Source organism: Rana temporaria, chromosome 3 (assembly GCF_905171775.1).
Source record: "Rana temporaria chromosome 3, aRanTem1.1, whole genome shotgun sequence".
NCBI lineage: Eukaryota > Metazoa > Chordata > Amphibia > Anura > Ranidae > Rana > Rana temporaria.
Window position 1 is genome coordinate 129,489,794 of NC_053491.1, and position 25,893 is coordinate 129,515,686.

The 25,893-nt window shown below is 40.8% G+C and overlaps 1 protein-coding gene across 1 annotated transcript in view; it reads left to right on the forward strand.

The window, feature by feature from the left end:
• Nucleotides 1-25,893, forward strand: part of ELAPOR2 (endosome-lysosome associated apoptosis and autophagy regulator family member 2) — a 159,249-nt gene that overhangs the window by 18,130 nt on the left and 115,226 nt on the right. The gene's annotated exons all lie outside the window — the stretch shown is intronic.

Here is a 25,893-nt window from a genome sequence, read left to right on the forward strand (position 1 = left end):
TCTGCGGATAGATTCTATCGTGTGTATGGGGCCTGACTGTCCTATGAAGCTGCAGGACCCCTTACCCCTGTCTGGACAGTGCTAATTGGCCCTGTGCCAATTTAACAATACACACCAAACTGAGCATGTGCAGCTTGCCCACAAGGCTCTGTTCTATCAGGAGATGGTTTGGGGACTGTGGAAGAAGGGGATGACCAGAGAAGACAGGATCAAAGAGCCTTTTTACACAATGTGGAGTATTAATCCCTTAGGTTCCACATTGAGCATAACAAGTATGCTTTACTACATATACAGACTGATTTTACTGTTTTGGGTTTAGTAACACTTTAAGTAAAGCAGGAGCAAGGGGCACAAAAAGCACATTGCATTGATAATAAGTAATGTCTCCTGTGCTGATATTTTTTCTTTACTAGGTTTAGGCTTTGAATGTGGTGGCTGCATACGTTTTATTTTTCAAGTACTTTTCCCTCTTTATTTTTTACCAAGTGATTTTGTCACACACACTTCCAATTCTAGGATGACAATACTTCTTATCCCTTCTGTATCAGGACTACAGAAACAAAATAGGACTACAGAACCCTTCCTTCTCTCTACTATTATCTATAACATAGAGGGTCATGGTTATGCAGTCCTCAGAGATAGCTGAGAACAATATTGCTGATAGCAGTAACGCAAGTCAGAGAGTCAGGAAATGATCCTTAAAAGATTTCTGGCAAGCCAACCAGGTATGTTTTCTTACATTTTCAAACAGATAAAGGGCCAGATCCACGTACATTTAGATAGGCGCAGCGTATGTGAGATACGCTATGCCGCTGTAACTTACTTTTGAATTCTTCAAATCCACAAAGAATTTGTGCCGTAAGTTACGGCGGCGTAGTGTATCTCTCGGTGCGTAATTCAAATCGGCGAGTAGGGGGCGTGTTTCATTTAAATGAATCGCGTCCCCGCTAAATGACGTCGCAACGACGTCATTTTTTTAACTTAGACGTGAATTACGTCCATCCCTATACACGGACGACTTACGCAAAAAAAAATAAATTCAAATTTCGACACGGGAACGACGCCCATACTTAACATGGCAAGTCTAACTATACGCCGCAAAATACCAGCTTTAACTATATGCCGGAAAAAGCCGACTAAAGACGATGTAAGAGAATGCGACGGCCGCGCGTAGGTTCGTGGATCGTCGGAAAAAGCTAATTTGCATACCCGATGCGGAAAACGACGCAAACTCCACCCAGCGGGCGTCGAAGTATTGCATCTACGATCCGAAGGCGTACGAAGCCGTACGCCTGTCGGATCGAACCCAGATGCTGTCGTATCTTGGTTTGAGGATTCAAACTAAAGATACAACGCGGGTAATTTGAAAGTACGCCGGCGTATCAGTAGATACGCCGGCGTACTCGCTCTCTGGATCTGGCCCAAAATATTTAACAGTCCAAAAGGGACCAAGTCAATGAATTAATAAGTATTATAACCAATGAATATAATGGACTTCAAAAAATATTTTCAGAAGGAAAGGTCAGCAATGGCAGCCTCCATACTTCCTCATTATAGGTTTATTTTCAAGCCCATGTATTTTTGGTGTTTATTTTACATGGAAAAGTGGAGACATTCCAATGTGTCTGATGTTAGTTACATGTCAGGCAGTTGTCCTTTTTGTATGGCAATAAAAAGAGAACTAGGTCCAATAAATGACCTATTGAAAACAACAGGAAACATGTAGGAAGCCCTAGTAGATCAAGTTGTAAGACTTCTGCCAATGTCTGTCAGTAGATGTTGTGCTCATTGCAAACGCATTGCCAGACAATTGTAAGAGCAGGTTTTCAGGGCACAGAAAATAGAACAGTTCTTTTATTGTTCTGGATTAAAAACGCCTAGTCAGTCATTCTAAACACAAGCATGTTTCTGACCTTACTTTAAAAACTGAATATATATATAGGAAAGATATAAATAAATGCAGCTCTGTAATCATTAACCACTTAAGGACCAAGCCTTTTTCTGAGATTTGTTGTTTACAAGTTAACCACTTCAGCCCAGAGGATTTGGCTGCCCAATGATGTTGCACCCAAACAAAATTGGCGTCCTTTTTTTCCCACAAATAGAGCTTTCTTTTGGTGGTATTTGATCACCTCTGGGTTTTAAATTTTTTGCGCTACAAACAAAAAAATAGCAAAAATTGTGAAAAAAAAGCAATATTTTTTACTTTTTGCTATAATAAATATCCCCCAAATATATATATATATATATATATATATATATATATATATATATATATTATATATATATATATATATATATATATATATATATATATATATATATATATATATATATATATATATATAAAAAATCCTCAGTTTATATGTATTCTTCTACATATGTTTGGTAAAAAATCACAATAAGCGTATATTGATTGGTTTGCACAAAAGTTATAGCGTCTACAAAATAGGGGATCGTTTTATGGCATTTTTATTATTTACTTTTTTTTTACTAGTAATGGCGGCGATCAGCGATTTTGATCATGACTGCGATATTCTGGCAGACACATTGGACACTTTTGACACTATTTTGGGACCATTGTCATTTATACAGCGAGCAGTGCTATAAAAAAGCACTGATTACTGTGTAAATGACACTGTCAGTGAAGGAGTTAACCAGTAGGGGGCAAGGAAGGGGCTAAGTATATCCTGTGTGGGGGCTGGGCTGCCTGGGACACGACATTGATCACTGCTTCCGATGATCAGTGTCCTGTCACTAGGCAGAACAGGGAAATGTCTTGTTTACAAAGGCATCTCCCGTTCTGCCTCTCCGTGACACAATCGCGGGACACTGGTGGACATCGAGTCCGCAGGTCCCGCGGGAAAGGTCAGGGAGCCCGCGTCGGGTGCACGCGCGCCCACTAGGCGGCACTACGTGCACCCACTAGGCAGCAGATTCAAAGCGACATACCTGTACGCTGCTTTGCCTGCCCGTGCCATTCTGCCGACATAAATATACATTAGACAGTCGGCTAGCGGTTAAAAGAATTACTTAGAACCCCCAAACATTATAGATTTTTTTTCTAACACCCTAGAGAATAAAATGGCAGTTGTTGCAATACCTTATGTCACACCGTGCAGTCTTACATGCGCACTTTTTTTGGAAAAAATACACTTTTTGGAAAAAAAAAAAAAGACAACAATAAAGTTAGCTCTATTTTTTTTGTTATATTGTGAAAGATAATGTTACGCCGAGTAAATTGATTCCCAACATGTCTCGCTTCAAAATTGCGCCTGCTCGTGGAATAGACATTCAAACCCTTCAAAATCTCCATAGGCGACATTTAAAAAATTCTACAGGTTGCATGTTTTCAGTTACAGAGAAGGTCTAGGGCTAGAATTAATAAAGAAGGGAAATTTGGGACTTTGAATAAAGCAATTAAAATGCGGAGGTACAATAAGTTAAGAATTTATTAAATTCATAACATGGATGTATATCCAATAAAAATATGATTTCATATATATATATACATATGGATAAAATGGATAAATACGTACATTGATCTTGGTTCTATCAAAATATGAGTTCAAATGTGCAGAGAATTTTAAGTATTATCACTGGTCTATGACACAGATAACAGAAAAAATCATCACTCATGACAAACAGTTGGCCAAGGAGACCTGGATTTCCATTTTGTTTATAACATAATCGTCCACATGAATACCCCGAAGCATTTCGACCTTTTCATTATCGGTCTTTTCAGGTTTTTTTTTAATTGTAGGAAGATAGTAGTAAGAAAATTCTAGTTTAGACATTAACAATATCTTACAGTATACAAAACGTTGTTTGACATTGCATATTATTCAAGAATTACATCTCTATACATTTGATGATATATTACCATTCAAGAGATGAGAAGGTGCAAATGGATCGCAAAGCCAGGGTTGCAAAACACGGTTGCTTCCGGTGGTCCCAGAATGCCCGTATATCCGAATGTCCCCTCCACACACTTCGGTGAGCCCATGATCCACAAGGTTTACAAGGAGCCAGGCTCTTGGACCCCGAGAGGGAAGTGCAGGATGAGGCACCTGCAATTTATTATGGAGAATCTAAGTGAGTGATCAATGGATTCACTGCAGGTGTTCGGTGCTAAACTTTCGGCTCCAGACTGGTCCATGCTCCACCCAAAATTAGAATTATATGAACTATTAATTATTTATTTTAGTTCTATTTACCTATTCATTTAATTTATTTATAAAGTGATTTGTATTGCAAGTGATAAAAGAGAAGTAGGAGATATAAGTGAGCTATTGTGTGTATGTGCTCAGGATTATTACCTAATCCATCAATTAGTGGAAGTGATTGTGCGTAAAATAAAATTGATGTTATGTATAAGAGATCCAATAAAGTGGGTGACATCCAGGGAAAACAGTGTGTCAGACACCAAACCAATAATAGTGGGTGTACTAAGGCGTATGTGCAACCATGATCGTGAACGCTTATTGCCTTCAATGGTAGGGAGAATACCCATATTGCGTGAAGGATAGGAGAAAAGAGGTTAAAGTGTCTAAGTGTGGGCTAATAAACTGGTGCTCTCACTCTACCGTTTGCGGTGATACCTCACATGTGTGGTTTGAACACCGTTTTTATAAGCGGGCGCTGCTCACGTATGCGTTCGCTTCTGCACGCGAGCACGGGGGGGACAGGGCGCGTTTAAAAAATGTATTTTATTTTTTCTTATTTAGTTTACCTTTTATTTTTATTTTTTACACTGTTCTTTTTAAAAAAATGTGTCACTTTTATTCCTATTACAAGGAATGTAAACATCCCTTGTAATAGAAAAAAGCATGGGGTAAAAAAAAACTCAAATCTCATATTTACACTAATGCAAAATAAATAAAATAAATTTGTCATTTGAAACCAGTTTCAAGTCTGCTGTGAAGTTTGGTGGTGACTATTGTGAAAGTAGTTCTTAGCAAAGATCGTGTGTAAATAACTCCCTTCTAAAGGACAAGGGAGTTTGGGCAAATGCCATGCTCACGGGTATATGCCAGGCCTGTAAGTGAAAGTCCTGTATACTGGACGTTCAAACAATCTCCATGCCTGTTGATGAACCAACATCTACCTGTGGATGGCTGTATTTAATCTGAAAAGCAAAATTAAAGAAAATAATTACCATATACATTTTCATAAATCAACATATTAACATATGAAGACAGGGCAGAAATGCAGGATGTGGTCTAGAGTCTCAACAAGTTTTTGCCATCAGTTAGCTTCATGAGGAGACCCTATGATTTTAGAGAGTGAACCACAATTAATATACAGCATATACATTCAAATTAAAAGAATACAATGTGGTTGTACTGTACACTCACATAGACATAACCAATGAAATGTATGTATAGAACTGTATCTGACGGATATCTCATTGTTACCCCAAGAGCGAGAAGGCCTGGTGAAGTGTGGACAACAATAAGGAGCCCTCAAAAAATGGCCCAGATCTAATAGATATTAAATAAAATAAAAAAATCTTTGTATACAAAAATAGTCTATATACAGAAGAAGTATATGAAAGATGAGGTGATTATAACAAAGTATTTGTGAGTAGGGATGAGCCGAACACCACCCCGTTTGGTTCGCACCAGAATCGTCGAACGGACCGATCGTTTGCGCAAACTTTTAGAACCCCATTGAAGTCTATGGGACTCGAACGTTCGAATTCAAAAGTGCTGATTTTAAAGGCTAATATGCAAGTTGTTGTCGTAAAACAGGTTTGAGAACCTGGGTCTTGCCCCAGGGAACATGTATCAATGGAAAAAAAAAGTTTTAAAAACTGTAGTTTTTTCTGGAGCAGTGATTTTAATGATGCTTAAAGTGATTTTTTTTTTAATTCCTTTAAATATCGTACCTGCTGTGTGTTACTATAAGAACAAAGTCATTTAAAACTGCTGGCGGCTTTAATGTAATGTCTGGTCCCTGTAATATGGATGAAAATCATTGAGAAAAATAGCATGGGTTTCCCCGCCCCCCCTCCCCCCAGGTCATTACCAGCCCCTTTGGCCCTATATACTTTGAACAGCAGTATACAGGCGGTGCAAACAAGACAGGGACTGTAGGTTTGTTGTTAAGTAGAATCTGTTTGTAATTTTTAACTGGTACTTTTTTAAAGTGTAGCTTCAGCCATAAAATCTTTTTTTTAAGCTTTTTGGAAAACCTAGAGCAGTGAGTGCGCAGTGAGGTAGGATAGTACTGTAGTGACGTTGTACAAAACAGCCATGCTGCTATTACTGCTGTGGTTTTTGATGCCCCTCGGCCTCCTGACTGTGTTTTAAAGGTTCAACTTCACATCTATGCGATGCATCAGAGTATGTGCCTTGCTGCAGAACAGCCTATTAATTTGAGAATGAACTGCATGTCACCCCTCATTAGCACCAAAGTGCATGGGCCTTTTTTTTTTTTTTTTAATGCCGCTGCACCAAAATGCATGGTGCTTTTGTTAGCATGCATTTTTATTTTTGTGATTTTTTTTTTTATTTACACACACACACACACATATATATATTTATTTATTTATATATATATATATATATATATATATATATATATATATATATATATATATATATATATATATATAATATATAATGTGTGTGTAAATAAAATAAAAAAAAATCACAAAAATGCATGCTAACAAAAGCACCATGCATTTTTTTGAGAATCGTGAGAGAATCATGATCTTCATTCTAAGATTCTTTGTGATTCTCAGATTTTCCCAGAAACGTGCAGCTCTACTGCCTTTAGGAATTAATATGAGAAACACCAGCAAATCTATTGAAGTAGCTTTAGGTGCACACTGTACAGAGGACACAGACAGTACACCACGTGAAAATACTGCAGCTAGCACAATCACATGCCTGCCAGTATATTAGGAAGAGCGGATCTATCTAAACTCAATACAGTGTATAAATATATATACAACACCTGGGATGCATATATATCCTCTACACACTGTAACTCTAACTGACTAGCCTGCCTGCCTGCCTGGTCTATCTAACTCCAAAAAAATGACTCTCTCTCTCTCTATCTCTCTTTGGAAACCACCAACACACTACACAAGGCCGACTTCCAGGCAGCATTATATAGTGGGGCGTGTACTAAACCCCCTGAGCCAAAATTGGCCAAAGCCACCCTGGCTTTGGCCAATTATGGCTCACCGTTTTTTGCGCGCTGTGATTGACCAAGCATGTGGGTCATAGTGCATGCTTGGCCAATCATCAACAACAAAAACCTGGGGAATGCCCAGGGAAAAACCAAGCCTACTTACCGACCAGCTTGCAGAAAACCAATTAACCTGTCTACAGTATGCGTTAAAAACAGGGGTTCAGTCCGCACGCATTTGCAAACGCATGCATGAGCCACAGAGCCGCGCCAAGGCACCCTGCAATATCTGTGGTCCTAACACTAAACAATGAGCGTCCCCACAGTGGAGGCACATGCATTTTAATGGATAGACAGGGGCAGGTGAACTGAAGGGCCAATCATCAGCCAGCAATGCACTGCGATGCCGCAGTGAATTATGGCCTGAGACACGCCACTCGAATTTGGCGCGAATGGCCCAAAACATTCGTAATTCGATGAACGATCGAACATACGATGTTCGAGTCGAACGTGAGTTCGACTCGAATACGAAGCTCATCCCTATTTGTGAGGAAGAAGAAAGGGGTCCAGCTTGGATGAGGTGGGCATCCTACTAATGCCGACACATATAAGGTTCTGTGGAATTATGAAGAATGCTGTAGAAAAAGACAAAAATTATAAGGTGATACACTTGGACTACTGTAGGGAAAAAATCTCACCACCAGACCAGTAAAAAGATATAAATATGTATACATACATATTTACAATACATATGCATATGTATGGCTGTAACAGGCACTCATTTATAAAACCCAAACTTGGCAAGCAGCGGAAATAAAAACTAGTAGTAAATACCACCCAAAAAATTATAAATAATGCATCGGAAAAGATCAGGAAACAAACCTCTGAAACAATCACATTATGTCCAGGAATGTGGGTCTTAACACAACAGACGTGCCCCAACCAAGGATGGGGTGAGAGCTCTGTGCACCTTTCCTCCTCTTCCCTCCCCTATATATCTTTAAAATGGCCCCCACGTAAGCGATCCACCCTGTGCCCGCCACACCAGACTTCCAGCAGCGGCGGAAAGCAGGAGAATATGTCTGTGTTTAACCTAATGGTGGTCTGGTGGTTAAGATCAGCATGTGAAGCTGATTTCACTATACCAGTGGGGAGACATTAAAAAATGGACCTTGTTGATACACCTGTCCCCCTCTGTTGATCCTGAAGTGCAGGATCTACCTGAATAGGCTACATTTAACATGGCCATAATGTCAACCAAATTTTCAGCAATATATTGCTGAACAGTTACATCTGAGTTCATCAAAAGCCATATTGTCTTAATGGAATTACACATGGCAGCCCTGCATATCAGCAGGAAATGCTTGTAAACTTTGGGGGTTATTTACGAAAGGCAAATCCACTTTGCACTACAAGTGCAAACTACAAGTGCAAAGTGCACTTGAAATTTAACTGAAAGTGCACTTGGAAGTGCAGTCGCTGTAGATCTGAGGGGTAGATCTGAAATGAGGGGAAGCTCTGCTGATTTTATCATCCAATCATGTGCAACCTAAAATGCTGTTTTTTATTTTCCTTGCATGTCCCCCTCAGATCTACAGCGACTGCACTTCCAAGTGAACTTTCAGTGCAGTTTCAAGTGCACTTTGTAACCCCCATTGTTTCTAGATGTAACATTTTAATCTCTTTAGTTTCTTTATTGTATATGAAAAATAAATTGTAAACTATATCCATTAATCACAACTGTGTATCCAGTGTGCAATAAAATATAGCATACAGATACTGAAAAGAATGGACATTTCCAATCCAAAAAAGTAGTGCCATTTGAATAAATCCGGTAGTGTTAAAGGGGTTGTAAAGGTAATAGTTTTTTTACCTTAATGCATCCTATGCATTAAGGTAAAAAAACATCTGATAGCACCGCCCCCCCCCCCCCCCCCCCCCCGGAGCCCCTGTTTTACTTACCTCTCCACTCGAAAGTCCCGTGCGCGTTCTCGTCATCCTATTCGGTTCCCAGCCTGGCCGTTGATTGGCTAGGCTGGGCGGATTGATAGCAGCGCAGCCATTGGCTAGTGCTGCTGTCAATGACAATGGATGATACGGTGCCCCGGGGGGCGAGGCAGAGTGATACAGTCGGCGGCTATGGCCGCCACTGTATCACAGGAGCGCGTTCGCAAAAGCTTTCCACTATGCGAGGGAGCGCGCATGAACGTGGGAAGCTTTTGCGAGGAGGACCAGAGACAGCCGCCGAGGGACCCCAGAAGACACGGATTGGGGCCACTCTGTACAAAAGAAACTGCACAGCGGAGGTAAGTATAACATGTTTGTTATTTTTAATCAACATTTTTTTTGCCTTTAGTGTCCCTTTAAGAGCTCCCCACTATGAGGTTTCCTATTAATAGAAGAGACTAAAACACTGATTACATGACAAAAGCAGCACGAAGATAGAAAGTTGACACGACACCTGCATTGTTTCTTAGGCCTCATGTACACCGCTACTGCTAAACGGACTTTGAGGGGTAGTTGGGAATTTTTTCAGCTGTTCCTGAACTCTCCTCTATGTAATCTTATCAGTACATGTACACAGGGTCGTTTATAGTAATTTCTAGGCAGTTGAGTTTAGTGGCTTTTTTTGGAATGCAAAAAAATGGGTTCAGAAGCTTAGTTTAGAGGCATTTCAAGCGGCGAATGCTTCTAAATGCGGCTAAGCGCTGTAACTCGCATTTAGCCGCGTTTCGTTTACAAGCGTTTTTCATTTTGGGCTATTTTGAAAAAAAAAAACGCAAATGCAGCAAAACGCGACATGTCAATTTTGTAAAACGTGTTGTACTATGTGTCACGTTAAATCGTTCAGGAGAGGTTGTAAAAACGTCCCACGTCTACCTTAAAATGTGACAGGATTGCATTTTATTTTTAGTTATTATTAATTTTAACAAAAAGATTTGATTGTGATATACCTATTATACAATATTAGGTGATAGGATTTCACCAACAGCTTCTGTTAAAGCATATAAATATTGAATGTTGTCATGTGACAAAGTATTGATTTCCAGCGCAACCACAGACTTAATGAACGGCTAGAAATCGCTGGCATAGTAAACAGATCTTTGGTTTTATAGGGCCTGTATTGATTATTAATGGAAGATAGTAGACAGACATAGAATGCTTTAAAAAATGTGTCCATAAAAATCATAGCTTGCCCTGCGAATAGAATTACCATCTTAAATTATAACTAAAGGTCAAACTTTTTTTTTTTTTAATTGGATAGAGTGAAGAGCGATTAGAACACCGGTCTGTTTTCATTGCTTTCTGTGTCCCCGTTAGGGAGATTCATCCTCTTTATTTGTCCTGTTTATTATTATTACTATTATTGAAAAAAAAAAAATCCTTTTCGGTTGTCCCCAAAAAAGTAATAGAGAGGAAATATTCCAATGGGGACACTAGTTCTTATGACCGGGGGGAGGGGGGGGGATTGAATCACCTTAATTTACAAAGATTTCCACTCACTTCCTGTTTTGGCTATGGGACAGGAAGTGAAAGGAAGTCTCCCCAATGGAACTCAGATGGCAAAAAAAAAAAAGACGGGGGTTATGACCCTCCCTTATTGGAGTGTTATTGGAGTGTTAGGTGGAAAATCTTGTGCAATAAAAAAGAGGCACAATCCCCAGAAGTGACACTGTTTATGGAAACAGGGGATTTTTTAACGTGCCATAAAAAAATACAGTAATAAACAAGAACAATGTAGAATAAAAACAACATTTTTTTATAGACATTTTGGGCCAGATTCACAGAGCGAGTACGCCAGTGTATCTACTGATACGCCGGTGTACTTTCAAATTTGCCGCGTCGTATCTTTAGTTTGAATCCTCAAACCAAGATACGACGGCTTCTGGCTTCGATCCGACAGGCGTACGGCTTCGTACGCCTTCGGATCGTAGGTGCAATACTTCAGCGCCCGCTGGGCGGAGTTCGCGTCGTTTTCCGCGTCGGGTATGCTAATTAGCTTTTTCCGCTTGTCCATTTGTATGTGAATCTGGCCCTTAAAATCTAGAGATGCATTTTAAAAAACGCGTAGTAGACACTACCTAACTTATTACACATCCAAATTGAAGAAAAAAAAGTTTTGCCTAAAAGAGGTTCTGTTTTAAATTGACATTTTTGCCACATGTTCAGAAATATGTCCTAAAGTTCTGTCTACCAAAATACAATGAGTAACACAGTTGTTCAACAACAGTAGGGAATGTATGCTTGGCGTACTAATGTCCCTTTCCTCTTCCGTAAAACAAATGGACTTTGCCAAAGGGGTTATTGAGACGAAATTGGCAAATTTTTATTATATTAGAAATATAAGCAGGTATAATTGAAGAAGATCTCCAGAGCAAAACTTTGCTCTTCATATTGATTGGTATTTTTAAAGTCTACCTAAACCCAAAAATTAAAATTCGATTGCAGTTTAGCATTCCGTTGTCCTTCTGTATCAGGACAACAGAAACTGAAGATAGGACTGCAGACCTCCACTAGCTTCTGGGTCCTTTGCCACGCGGCTGCCCTGCTACATTCTGAGTGTCGGGGCAGTTATATTACTCTCCACCTTGTCTAATTAGAGAACCCCTTGCATTTATTGAGCTGGAAGCTATTGGAGATCACTGGAGTAGGGGGTACCTAATACAGCGAGTTCCCGGTTTCTAGAGGAATCCCACAGCTATATATGGAAATTCTCTTCACCCATAGGCAATTCCTTTTGTATTATCTTTAAAAGCATCTACATGCTAATCCCAGAGACAGGTGTTTCCATTCACTCCCGGTGGTTTACTATTCTCTTTTTTTTTCTTATAAATGATGCTGTAGCAACTATCTTTTGTTTAAAAGACGTGACAACAATGAAGGAGCCACACAAATTGAGCTTCGCATATCACCTTCAATTTGAAAAGGAAAGGGTTTTTGCAGCTTAAAAGCTAATAAGATTCTTAATTTAAAGTAGAAGTTACCAAAGTTATTTGGCCTACTGCCCCCTTTTAAGAAAAAAAAGAAAGATGCAGTGACAAATGTGCATTATTTTAGGTATCTATATTCAACAGGGGAAATATAAAAGACAATATACTTACTAGATCCCCCACTCCTCTCGGCACAAGGCAGTACCTGCAGCTCCTGTACCCCCGCACTCTAGCAGTCTTGAGTCCTGAAGTCGTCACGCCCAGAGCAGTGTCCATAGCCCTGCTCTGATCATGAAGATTCCAGGAACAGTCCACCTCTGGATCATAGGGCAGTGCTGTTTGCCGGGGTAGTAGAGGTTCGGGTAAGTAACTAATGCTGCGTACACACGGTCGGAATTTCCGACAAGAAAAGTTTGATGTGAGCTTTTGGTCGGAAATTCCAACCGTGTGTAGGCTCCATCTGACTTTTTCTGTCGGAATTTCTGACAGCAAAAATTTGAGAGCTGGTTCTCAATTTTTCCAAAAAAAAAAAATTCTTGTCGGAAATTCTGATAGTCTGTATGCAATTCCGAAGCACAAAAAAACATGCATGCTCAGAATCAAGTCAACGCATGCTCGGAATCATTGAACTTTTTCTTGGCACGTCATAGTGTTATATGTCACCGCGTTCTTGACGGTCAGAATTTTGTGTATGCAACATAAGCTTGAGCCAACTTGGAAAAAATCCCTGTTTTTCTTGATGGAATTTCCGATCGTGTGTACGCGGCATCAGGCCCCATACACACGACCGAGTTTCTCGGCAGAATTCAGACAGAAACTCGATCGGAGCCGTATTCTGCCGAGAAACCCGGTCATGTGTACACTTTTGGCAGAGGAAACTGACAAGGATCTCGTCGGGCCAAATAGAGAACATGTTCTCTATTTCCTCGTTAGTCAATGAGGAAACTTAGCTCGCCGAGATCCTCGGCGGCTTCACAAGGAACTCGACGAGCAAAACGATGTGTTTTGCTCGTCGAGTTTCTCGGACGTGTGTACGGGGCCTAAGGGTTTCTTCCCTCCCCTGGACAAAACAAGCACATAACCCTTTCAGTGCAGATGCAGCCCCACTGCAAGGGATTTTTTTTCCTTCCTGGAGATGGTCTTAAAGGCTTGCCGGTGGACTTGACCACTGATCGGTTATAACTTGCATTTTGTGTGTTTTTTGGAAAATAAAATTATCAATACGGCTTTAACTCAATTTTACACAACAAATGAAACACACATTTTTTGTCTTTAATTTTCCTATTTTCTTTCTTTTTGCTTTCATCACCCCCTTATTTTTATTCAACACTCCCCAGTTACACCTGAGGCTACTACTACCCACCCTGGATTGTTCCAGCACCCTCCAGGGGGGCGGTATCACACACTTTGTAATATTTATGTGCTTGAACATTTTCATAAAATAAATAACACTACCGTATTTTTCGGACTATAAGGCGCACTTAAAATCCTTAAATTTTCTCAAAAATCGACAATGCGCCTTATAATGCGGTGCGCCTTATGTATGGTTGTATTGAGCATTACAGACATACATGATAGGTTTACAGCATCCACTTACATGTAAATAGTAGAGATCCGGCATGTAGATCATGGAAATAGTCTCTACTGTAACGTCCTTCCGCACCAGATGTAAGCTGTAAAACGCTCCTATGCCCCTCTATGTCGAACCGTCCGTATAGCAGTGAAACTAGCTGGTACGGTGACACTGTTGAAAGCGAGGCATGGGGCGCAGAGTGAGCCACGGTGACGTCACTTCAATGCAACGGCATTACGGAGCTGGCGCTTGCGTGTGACAGAGGTGTGTGCATTCATTCATTCATTTTCTATACCCGCGTGCGCCTTATAACCCGGTGCGCCTTATGTATGGAAAAAAACCTGTTATTAGGCGCTCAACGATAGTGCGCCTTATAACCCGGTGCGCCTTATAGTCCGAAAAATACGGTATTTAAAATAAAGATTATAGTTTCAGGTAGATTTTTAACATTTAGAAGTTATATTGTCTAAAAGGGAACATCTAATAATTGTCTATTAAACTGATCATTTTGAAAAACAGTGAGTAAAATATGCGTTTTTAATTGCTCTCATGTCTTTCTGAAAAATCTCACTTTAAAAGGTCACGTTACCTGCAGCAAACTTCTGAGTACAACAAAGTATTCACATCTACCATTTCTATGACTTGGAAAACATGCAAGGTGCCGATATTCATCACCCTGAAGTATGTTTGCAGGTTCTTTCTTTTTTCCTAATCATTTAATTACCTGTGAACTTGCTATTTGCAACTTGTGTTTTGTAGCATTCAATGTACAGTAGAGTAGCATGAGGAAACTGTCATTTGTACAATTAGGTGACATACCATGACTGGTCAGACTACCTTCCCTAGGGTGATATACAACAGCCGCTGGCAATCTTTGCTCTAAACAAAAGTAATGATTGATGTATTCATATGCAGAACCTGTTTGGATAGCACATGATATACACTCCCAAAATTCTTTTTTGGGGCAACTGTTTCAATATGGACAACACAAGATACTTAGCTACACAACATAAAAAACAAAGTTACATTGGAAGATTGACTTGATTTAGGGGCCCCATTAACATCTTAGCATTGTGGTAATGTATGGGGGAAACATGCATATGGGGGAAACATGCATTTTATTGCATGTTATTATAAAGCATTTAAATGCCATGTCAATGCTCTATTACAGCAGTGGGAATGCACCTGAACTGTGGCGCACCACAATTCACACTGTGCGCACTCCATCCATCTGGGGTGGTGCGTTTCTGTCTACCAGTCCAGGTGCGATTCAGGTGTGAATTTTTGCCTGAATTCGCACCTGAAACTGACCCAAAAATGCACAGGACCCTTTTTGAAACCACACTGCGGCTGCCCCAGACATGTGTGAACCGCCTCCATTAAGAGCCGGTCATATTCGCATGTCAAGCGAATTAGATGAAGTTTAACCGCTTCAGCCCCAGACCATTTTGGTGGTCAAAGACCAGACCACTACGTTGCTTTAACTGACAATTGCACGGTCGTGCGACGTGGCTCCCAAACAAAATTGACGTCCCTTTTTCCCCACAAATAGAGCTTTCTTTTGGTGGTATTTGATCACCTCTGCGATTTTAATTTTTTTTGCGCTATAAACAAAACATTTTTGAAAAAATTCTATATTTTTTTACTTTTTGCCCTAATAAATATCCCCCAAAATTATATAAAAAAACTTTTTTTTTCCACAGTTTAGGCTGATACGTATTCTTCTACATGAAAAAGAAAGAAAAACGGGGTGGGTGAATGGTTTACTAGATCGAACAACAGTGACTCACAATCCCATGAAAAGATAGATAAAAGAGAATACAATTATAAGGAAGAGAGAAAACTCTCCTCCAAATATAGGGATTTTTGAAGTGAGGTGTTGCTCTTAGTATTTAAGGTAAGCGCACAAAACACAATGTTTTTTTTCTAAAAACCATTGTGTTTTGTGCGCTTACCTTAAATACTAAGAGCAACACCTCACTTCAAAAATCCCTATATTTGGAGGAGAGTTTTCTCTCTTCCTTATAATTGTATTCTCTTGTATTCTTCTACATATTTTTGGTAAAAAAAAATGCAATAAGCGTTTATTGATTGGTTTGCGCAAAAGTTATAGCTTCTACAAAATAGGGGACTGTTTTATGGCATTTTTATTAATAATTTTTTTTATTTATTATTATTATTATTATTATCGTGATTGCGACATTATGGCGAACACATCGCACACTTTTGACACCATTTTGGGACCATTGTAATTTTTACAGCGATCAGTGCTATAAAAATGCACTGGTTACTGTAAAAATGACACTGGCAATGAAGGGGTTAACCAATAGGTGGCGCTGCAGGGGTTAAGTGCTCCCTAGGGAATGATTCTTACTGTTAGGGGGCGTGGCTACACGTGACCCGATCACGTGGAACGGTCATCAGTGACAGTGCCACTAGGCAGAATAGGGGAATGCCTTGTTTACAAAGGCAGTCCCCTGTTGTGCACTTGCCGACCGCAATTGCGGGCCTCCCGGGAACAATCGAGTTCCTGGGACCCGCGGCTGCACTCTTGTGGCACGCGGCGAGCGTGCACGCGCACCCCTGGTGGATTTAAAGGGATGTAACTGTACTCCAATCGGCCTGCCCGTGCCATTCTGTTCGACGTACATAGTTTTACGACGGTTGGCAAGTGGTTAAAACGCATCCAATTTGCATATATGTGAACCAGCCTAACTTTGCTTTTTTTTTTTAAAGATCAAATCAATTTTTGGGGCTTTTTGCTTTGCGCTGTGGCCCATTCCAAATAAATAAGTTGTATTAAGGAAATACATAATAAAATACAAAATACAGCACGTTAACACACCATAATTTCCAGGACAGGCCTGAAGGGAGAAATACACTGATACATGCAATGATTACATTACTTATTAGATAAAAGAGCAGTAAAGTGGTCTGCACTTCTTCCACGCTCTGACACATTTGCAGTGGCCGTGTGATGAAAGCCAGCGCAGACACCTTTTCAAAAACAGTTGTTTCTTTTTTAAGTCTTGCAAATAAGCCCTTGTCAGTAATGCAGAGTGCTGACATACACGTCATGTGTGGCATATATTATCAGCACTGAATTTAAAAAGGCATTTAATCTCATCTCTCAAAACCTATAAAAAGCAACACACAGTATTTGGTGCTTCTAACATTATCTAAAGATCCATTAACACCAGCGGGTGCACGTTATAGTGTACATGCAGCGCAGCAGTGTTTACTGTTTTCCTTTTTTTTGTTTCTTTTTCTCTTTTTTTAAAGTTAACAAAATACTACATTTAACTCAGCACGTGTTGTAACATGGTTTTGTGCATTTTGTTGCATAAAAATGCACATATTCTGTATTTTTAGCCAACAGACACACTTGTATAGTATGAACATGGCACTTTGCGCTGAGCCTACATTGATCAATGCAACGCACCCGGTATGGACAAGCCATAAAGCTAGATTTGGACCCCTTTCACACTGGTGTACTTTTTCAGCACTTTTCTGGAGTGAGGCCTCGTACACACAACCGTTTTCCTCAACAAAATTCATCAAGAAAATTGGTGGCAGAGCTTTTTTGCTGAGAAAAACGGTCGTGTGTATGTTTTTCATCGAGAAAACTGTCGTGGATCTCGACGAGAGAAAAAAAGAGAACATGTTCTCTTTTTTCTCGTCGGGAGTCTCAATTTCCTCGTCGTGTTTCTCGTCGGGCTGGTTTACGACAAGAAACACGTTCGTGTGTATGCTTAGAAACCCGTGCATGCTCACAATAAAGTATGAGACGGGAGCGCACCTTCGGTAAAAGTAGCGTTCGTAATGGAGATAGCACATTCGTCGCGCTATAACAGACTGAAAAGCGCGAATCGTCTCTTACCAAACTTTTACTTAACACACAGTAACATGAGATTAGCAAAAGCAGTCCCAAGGGTGGAGCCAGTGGAATCGAACTTCCCCTTTATAGTGCCGTCGTACGTGTTGTACGTCACCGCGTTTGAGAACGACGAGATTTTGTCTTGACAGTGTGTATGCAAAGAAAGCTCGACAAGCCTGACAAACTCATCGAGGAAAACAATGTTTCTTTTACGACGATTCTCGGTCGCGTGTACGAGGCCTGAAATGAAAACTTTTCCCCATTAAATATTATGGGCCAGATTCACAGTGGAGATACGACGGCGTATCTGCTGATACGCCGTCGTATCTCTGTTTCTATCTATGCGGCTGATTCATAGAATCAGTTACGCATAGATAGCCATAAGATCCGACAGGTGTAATTGTTTTACATTGTCGGATCTTAGGATGCAATACCGCGGCCGCCGCTGGGGGGAGTTTGCGTCGTAAACCAGCGTTGGGTATGCAAATTAGGAGTTACGGCGATTCACGACGGATTTTCGCGTTCGCTACGTCGCCACTAGTCTAGTTTCCCGTCGCAAAGTTAGTCGGCGTTTTAGGTGCCCTAACTTTAGTCAGCAAGTGTATTGCTGTCTAAAGTATGGCCGTCGTTCCCGCGTCGAAATGTAAAAATCAACGTCGTTTGCGTAAGCCGTCCGGGAATACGGAATTACGCTACACGCGTCGCCGTTCATAAAAATTACGTCACAGCGCGCAATGCACGACGGGAGTTCGGAAACAGAGCATGCGCGGTAGGTCTGGCGCGGGAGCGCGCCTAATTTAAATGGCACACGCCCATTTAAATTGGCCCGCCCTGCGCCGGCGTAGGTTTTCATCGCAAGTGCTTGGTGAATCAGGCACTTGCAATGAAAAATTGCGGCGGTGTAATCTGGCCCTATGTTACTGTTCACACTTATATAGCTTAAATGTCAGCCGGTTCCTGCTAAATTTACCAAAATTTGAGTTGTGGATGGTCCTGTCAGCTCTGCATGGCTCGATTCAAAAGTTGAGCCTACTGGAAAATGCTTGACTAACCTGTCATTGTTCAGGTATTCAGGCAGAATTGGCTGCTGCAGATGCCTGAATAAAATAGCAGTCAGTGGATTCTCTTCCATCCATGCTGTTTATTGTGGATGGAGGAATCTTTCGATTTTATGTCGTTCATCACACAAAAATTTTGTGTAGTTAGATTATTTTTATTTTTAAGAGGAGGCCTACATTTAAGCCTCGTACACACAATCGGATTATCCGTCAGGAATTGTGTGATGACAGGCTGTTTGTACGCTCCATCGAACAATAGTTACATTTTCCGCGGACAAATATGGGATAGCATGTTTTAAAATTGTCTGCCAACAATTGTGTGTCGTTGGATTTTCCAATCGTGTGTACACAAGTACAAACACTCATGCTTAGAAGCAATGCTCACCATAACACAAAATTATCAGAAGTTGCCCAAAGGGTTGCGCTAAAGAGCTGAAAAAACTTGAAGTTTCGTGTTTGTTGGCCGACAATTCTTTGTCGTTTGTATGCAATACAAATTCCTGAGCAACGCCCTTCGGACAAAAGTCCTACGCTTTGTTCGATGAAAATCCAATCATGTGTACGAGGCTTTACTTTATAGAAGGATTCTTCCTTTTTAAAATTGCATCCTTCTTTGTGCGGAGGCCAGTCCTCAAGCCACAGGGCACCCCTTTCCTGTTTGCGGTTGTCTCTTTAGCTAGCTGGCTGCTAAGGACACACCCATGCATGCATATTCCTGGTCGGAGCTGTGTGCACCTATAGACACTCACAGTGCCTGGCAAGTTATCCCCCTTCTTCCTCCTCCCAGCAATTTGACTGAGGGCAGCAGAGGTCAATTGCTCTCAGTACCCCAGAAGCTTTTGGAAGGGGCACAGATCGAAGGACTTAATTGGTGTTTGGGGACGGGGAGCAGAAAAATCAACTGGAGCAGTTTTATGTGCAAAATATGCATTAAGATAAAAGATGCCTAGAATTTAGTACCAATTTTAAGCCTGGTACTCACTATTATTTGTAGCGGGTTGAACGAAAAAAAAAAAACCTCAGCTCTGGTCGAAGCCACTATACTAACTTTGTGAAATTAGTATAGTATAGCGATCTCCCCCACTGAGCTATTGTGTTCTGACAGGGGGACAGCCCCCCGCACACTCCAATAAGTTCTCTCTGCCATTGGATTGGAGAGCGCTGATTGGGAGTCAGTCGGCTGCTGGTTTTCCACATCCGATGGAAGCCAGCCAAATGGCCAGCTTCTGTTGGACAGACTAACATACACATTCATGGGCATCCGCTGAATTTTTTTCAGAGGGAGCGCTTCGGCGATGCACAGTCATATTTAACCCTTTCTTCAAACGCTAGCAGGGGTTAAAAGCGCCCCGCTAGCGGCCGAGTAGCGCAGCTAAAATGATGGTAAAGCGCCGATTTTTAGCTCCGCTTTACTGATAATGCGGCCAGCTGGCAGTGTGAAATAGCTCTTGAGATAATTCAGCTTCACTCCATGCCCATATAAATATAGCCTAGAGCAGGGATATGCAATTAGCGGACCTCCAGCTGTTGCTGAACTACAAGTCCCATGAGGCATAGCAAGACTCTGACAGCCACAAGCATGACACCCAGAGGCAGAGGCATGATGGAACTTGTAGTTTTGCAACAGCTGGAGGTCCGCTAATTGCATATCCCAGGCCTAGAGAATGTACAGACCCCCCTTCAGCACAGATGGACCCCCCTTCAGCACAGACCCCTCCACTCAGCACAGAGGGATCCCCTCTTCAGCACAGACCCCCTCATTCTGCACAGACCCCTCCATTCAGCACAGATGGACCCCCTATCCCGCACAGACCCCTCCATTCAGCACAGACCCCCCCTTCAGCACAGATGGACCCCCTTTAAGCACGGACCCCCCTTCAGCACATACCCCCCCTTCAGTACAAAGCCCCCCTTCAGCACAGATGGACCCCCTTTAAGCACAGACCCCCCTTTTAGCATAGATGTACCCCCTTCAGCACAGATGGACCCCCCCGATTCAGCACAAACCCCCCCTTCACAGATGGACCCCCCCTCCCCCATCCCATTCAGTACCTTAGATCAGCCATCAGCGCGGCACAGCAGGTTCCCTCCCCCTGTGTACACATAAACACTGGAGGGGGAGGCGGCTTCACTCTGCTCGCTGTGCCTGTGTGACATCTGGCCCGGGACCGCTCAGACAGCCCGCGGCCGTTAGACTCTTCAACACCTCGATTTTCCAGGGGGGTCATTTGCTTCCCCCCCCCGCCCTATGGAGCGGACTCCCATGTACACATGGGCCAAATATCAGCTGTCTCCCGACATTTGGCCTGTGTGTCCCCGGCTTAAGAGTTCCTTTATGTTATTGTGTTTTGAGCCATACTACTACATTACAGGCATACCCCACGTTTAAGTAGACAATGGGGTTTATTTACTAAAGCTAGAAAGCACAAAATCAGGCTCACTTCTGCACAGAAACCAATGAGCATCCAGATTTTATTACCAGGCTTAATTGAACAAGCTGGGGTAAGAAGCTCATTGGTTTCTATGCAGAAGTGAGCCTGACTTTGTGCTTTCCAGCTTTAGTAAATAAACCCCATTGTGTGCCTGTATTTGCTTGCTTTAATGATTTGTGAAGCAATGCAAGCATCTGATTGGTGCTTCCTGTTCTAGCAATGCTTTGTAAATAGCAGTGATAAAAACCAGTAGCATGACTCAGGCTTTATAGGTGTTGAAAGAAAGCCGTGTGTTTCTGAAACAGGGCTGATAAGACATGTAATTAAAGATAAATAACTGTTTTAGTGTTGACTTCTAACTTACAAACGGTTTTTTTTTATAGACAAGGGCTTCAGTTTCTGCAGGAATAGTTGAAGAAGGTCTCCCTTACATATGATATGGCTGTTTGCATATTAGAAACATTTCCGTCATGCAGCAATTTTACAATACACATACTGTATGTGTTTTATAAATGACCGTAACGTGTTTTTTTTTTTTTTAGATACATTATATAGTAATTGGTGTGTGTATGTGTGTGCAAGGTCTTTTGAAGCGTAGCTACCCACACAGTTTAGCAGTGTCAGTTAGATTGATTATCAGTAAGCTTATGAAAGCTCTGTAGCTTTGCACTTATCATATATGTTTGCACATGTCTACTTATTTGTAGTCTTTACCTCACTGATGGTCTTGTATTGATTTTGTTCAGAGCAAATTCCCCCCAACAGCTGAATATACATATATTTAGCTCAGTGCCTTATCTTTCATGTGTATTGTTTGACATCCTAAACAGGAGCATTGCTGTGCTACACCCTCCTTATTCAAATAAAAAAATCACTACAAGTTAATAGTTACCCTAGTTACTCACGTGTAACAACTCTCAGTCATTTGCTGTAATTTCAGCCAAATAGGGACAATTCTATAATTCAAGAAGTACAGAATAAGTATTTTTGGGTATTTTTGCATTAGACATTGGTAGAATTTTATTATTAGCAGTTGTTAAGTTTTTTTTCTGTTGATACATTTACTTTAAAGTGGATATAAACCCTCCATACACCCAGTGAAGTGAACAGCCTCAGATGATACACAGGACCAAACTCCCTACATAGGTTTTACATGTACCGGTATATATCTCCTAGTAGTTACATTTGTGTTTGGCATAGGTCAAGGGTGCAAAGTCTAAACTTGAGTCCTACATTGTATTTTATTAACCTCCCTGGCGGTCTTCCCGTGACTGACTCGGGGTTAGATTTTCCTGCTACTATCGGTAACCCCGAGTCAGTCTCGGGCTCGCCTCGCTGAATCCACAGGCACTTTTTACTTACCTTGTCCCTGGATCCAGCGATGCCACCGCGCTGTGTGAGCGAGCGGGACCTCGCTCGATTCACATAGTGCCTCCGTGTGACGCCGATCTCCGTTCCCTGCGACGTTACGACGCACGGGGACGGAGAACGGCGCCAAATTCAAAAACGTAAACAAACACATTACATACAGTATACTGTAATCTTATAGATTACAGTACTGTATGTAAAAAAAACACACCCCCCCTGTCCCTAGTGGTCTGCCCAGTGTCCTGCATGTCATTTTATATAATAAAAACCTTTTTTTCTCCCTGCAAACTGTAGATTGTCCATAGCAACCAAAAGTGTCCCTTTATGTCAAAAATAGTTTTAGATCAGCTAAAAAACAGCGATAATAAATTATAATCACTTGCAGAATTGTGCGATAGCGATTTGTGGGGAAATTCGTCATAAAAAAAAAAAAATAATGACAGCAACAATTCTGCAACTGAGCAAATTTCAGTGATTTTAATTTGATTACATTATTGAATAATTTTTATTATAATTATATTATTATTTGTTATAATTATTTATAATTATTTATTATATTATAATTTATAATTTTGTTTTTAAAAAAATGTAATACACGGGATGCCTATTAGAATCTTGTTTGGTCAGATTTAAGTGAGTTATTTCTAAAAATTACAGACCTACAATATAAAACGCCAAATTTCCTTGCAAATAATGGTACCGCTTTCAGCATGTTTTTTCTGAAAGAATCATACCGCCAGGGAGGTTAATAACACCAATCATGCACACACATACATACAGTAATGTGTACATTTTAATAAACTTGTCAGTATGAAACCATATTCTAAATGTTGAGTACATGATGATCGTATTTGCAGTGGAATAGTATGAGGAAAAGATAAAGTGTTCCACCATGGTGAGAGCACCACCTCCCAGGGTCAAGGGCATAGTAGCCATCACTGCTCCAGAAACCCATGTTACTATGCTTCTGGAATCACTGATTCTGAAGCTGGTAATAAACCTAAGATGGTATTCGGACATTTAACATTGTTCAGCGCTGTATTCCCTCAGCCAGTTCTTCTCACTCGTGCAAGTTCCCAGCACTACCATCTTGGATTTGTGAGCCGGCTGTGACTTCTGGAAGAATTTCAGTCAGCTCTCCACTGTGCATTGTGAGATGGTGCGGTGCAGGGAGACTCGTAGCCTCTTTGGATGTATGAGGTGTCCCAAGAGGTTGTGGACAAGTAGGGGGCAGGATGATCCTTGCTATTCTAGCCTAGGTTAGAATTGAGAAAATGGGAGCGGGTACCTGTCAAAAAAAGTATCCATTCCCTGTAAGGGAGATAAAACGTTTTGGGCAGGGGTGGGGAGGAGGATTAGCAGCACTTTCACTTTTAAATAAAAGTCCATGTTAAATTAATTTGATGTCAACTGGCGTGTCAGTGAATTATCAACATCTTGAACGATTCCCAATGCGTATGATTACAACTGTGCTGGGTGACAATATAATGTCTGTAATGGCACTGCAGTGCCTTGAATTTACTTGGATTAGTTGTAATACAAAGGGGTTAATGTACTAAAACTGAACAGTGCCCAATCTAATGCAGTTGTACATGGTGGGCAATCATCGTAGAACCTGGAAGATGGTTCCTATGCAGAGCTGCACCAGGTTTTGCACTCTCCATTTTTAGTATATCAACCCCAAAGCCTTAAAAAGTATTGTACATACATAAAAAAATACGAAGTCACCATCTAGTCACATACTGTAGGATGTCAAATGAACAAAATCATATTTTATATCCAACTATTTTACTCAGAATATTAGGTTGTATCTCATAGCATAACAAGGAACTAAAAAATGGCACCATATTATACTGTAGTATCAAGTTAATGTATTGATGTGTTACATCAGACATCCCCGAAGTGCACTTATGGTATTAGATTACATGTAATAAAACACTATACAGAAATGCACTTTACTGCTTGACCAACATCAAAACAAAGCTAGTGGAGACAGAACCCCCATAGAAAAATTATTTAAATGAAAAGGAAGTAGAATATCATAGATATAAAAAGGACACATTTTTTTTTTTTTTACGAAGACAAATGTTTTTTTTTTTTTGTAGAACAGGGATAGATTAGAACTGCTTTTAATTTAATAAAATGTTTTGCTGTCTGTGCTTTCCTACTAACCCATTTCCCTGAGGCCTCGTACACACGACCGAGTTTCTCGGCAAAAACCAGCAAGAAACTTGCTGTTTTTTTTTTTTGCAGAGGAAACCGGTCGTGTGTAAATTTTTCGACGAGGAAACTGTCGAGGAACTCGACGAGCCAAAAAGAGAGCATGTTCTCTTTTTCCTCGACGGGAATGGAGAAAATTGGCACTTCGAGTTCCTCGACAGCCTAACAAGGAACTCGACGAGCAAAACGATGTGTTTCGCCCGTCTAGATCCTTGTTCGTGTGTACGAGGCCTTGTTCCTTGTTCTGGTATCATAGGCATAAAAGCGAGAGAAAATTGTTATAGTAAAGAAAAATCTGAGAGAAGTTCTAACTATTCCCAACTCTGTCCAAAGTAGAAAAAAAAAATCTTTAGTCTAGAACAAGGGTCTCCAAACTTTTTAAACAAAGGGCCAGTTTACATTGCTTTTAAATCTTGAGGGGGCCAGACTGTGGCAAGTGAGAGTAGAAAATAGCCTGGCTAAAAATGGGAGTAAACAGTGCCCCATCTGTGGGAGGAACATTGCCCCATTGGTATCAGAGGAAGGAATAGTGCCCCATCCTTGGTGTCAGTGGGAAGAATAGTGTCCTGCCATTGGTGTCAGTGGACGCAATAGTTCCGCAAGGGCCAAATAAAGGCCAGCAAAGGGCTACATCCGGCCCCCGGACTGCAGTTTGGAGATTAGTGGTCTAGAATTATAATTATAAAATTATAGGCTATAGTCATGTGATCATGCACATAATTTGCCATTTTCTTATATAAGGAAGACCAGTTTAGAGATTATCGAATTCTGAACTACTTATTAGTGTTCTGAATGCTCTAAATTAATCTGAGAAGTCTGAATGCAGTGGCATTCTGAACTTTGTACATTACTAGCAATACACAAAATGATAAATGAATAGTTAACCATATATTTGATTAATTTGCACAATCTTTTCTTAAAAAACAATTACAAAAACAACTAGATTTAGTCTAATTTATTTGGAATTTCTGAAAGATACAATCTTTTCCTTGGAATGAGCTTTATTTCATACCATAACATGGATGGGCAGCGTTAGGCCTTGTACACACGACCGTTTTCCTCGACAGAATCTATCAAGAAACTTGGTGGCAGAGCTTTTTTGCTGAGGAAAACGGTCGTGTGTATGCTTTTCATCGAGAAATCTGTCGAGGAACAAGTTCTCTTTTTCCTCGACGGGAGTCTCAATTTCCTCGTCGTGTTCCTCGTCGGGCTGGTTTTCGACGAGAAACACGTTCGTGTTTATGCTTAGAAACCCGCGCATGCTCAGAATAAAGTATGAGACGGGAGTGCACCT